We start from the raw sequence: 1,290 nt of genomic DNA, 5'->3' as shown, positions 1-1,290 counted from the left end.
GCGCGCGCGCGCGTGCGTGTGCGCGTGCAGCGTGTTACCAACGGTCGGTCCCCGGAGGACCGAGGCCGGGGTGACCCCAGCGAGGGATAGAGGCGACTCTGCATACTCATCCCCGGAGCGTCCTGTTTACTTTCAGCTTGGTTCCTAGGTGCCCATGCAGCCCACACACCTACATACATCCTTCACCCACGTTTCAACCTGAAGCCACCATCTGTCACCGAGACCAGACCTAACTCTCAGCGGAGGGTAACAAGGGCTTTCCAACAGTTATGCCAGTGTTTCTTCTCTGTTCCTCACAACGTCCCCACTGAGTTGGGCCTGGATGCTGTGGAGGGCCACATGGCAGCTTGCAGGCCTACAAGTCCTAAAACTAGGCTCGTGAGTTTGTAAAGCTCTTTGCCAACCAGCCCACGCTAGATGGCTGCAGCTTCTCAATTTTATGTATTTGTGTATGAAACCGCTCAGGTACACTTGGTTACTAACTGGCTACTGAGTGCTAGTAGCCTGAACATTGATGGTTTGAATCCACCCCGAGGCCCCTACAAAGACCTGTCAATCTGCTTCTGAAAGGTCCCAGCCTTGACAATCCTATGGACACAGCTCTACTCTGACAAGTGGGGTTGTCGCCATGAGTCCGAAGTGACTGCTTATCCAAAATCAAACCCATCGTTGCCCTTGATTCCTGTAAGACAGAACCGCCCCACTGGGATTGCAAGGCTATGAATCAGACTGCCACATCTTTCTCCTGTGGTGCTAATTGATTCCAACTCATAGCTGTAACTCATGTTGTTGTTGTTGTTATGTGCCATCGAGTCGGCCCCTCCTTGGGTTGCCGAGGCAGTATCACTACAGAAGTAGATTGCCCAGTCTTCCTTCTGAGGAGAGGCTGGTGGGTTTGAACCTCCAGCCTTCTGGTTAGCAGTCAAGTGCCTTAGGCACTACGCCACCAGAGCTCCTGCTGTAACTCATAGCAACCCTGTATGACAGACTAGAATTGTCCCAGAGGGTTTCCTAGGCTATAATCTTTACTGGAAGGAGCCCTGATGGCCAACTCGGCTGCTAACTGAAAGGTCAGTGGTTGGAACCCACCAGTTGCTCTGCAGGAGAAAGCTGTAATGATCTGCTGCCGTGAAGATTGACAGCCTTGGAAACCCTGTGGGGCAGACCTACTCTGTCCTATTGGGTCACTGTGAGTCAGAATGAACTCAGCAACAGAAATGGGTTTTGAATCTTTATGGGGCACATCACCAGGTGTTTTCTCCCAAGGAATTGCTGGTGGGTTTGAGCACT

The sequence above is a fragment of the Orycteropus afer genome, unplaced genomic scaffold (genome assembly GCF_000298275.1).
Source record: "Orycteropus afer afer isolate SDZICR_OR568_19922 unplaced genomic scaffold, OryAfe1.0 scaffold00029, whole genome shotgun sequence".
Classification (NCBI taxonomy): domain Eukaryota; kingdom Metazoa; phylum Chordata; class Mammalia; order Tubulidentata; family Orycteropodidae; genus Orycteropus; species Orycteropus afer.
This window is presented reverse-complemented; position numbering follows the sequence as displayed.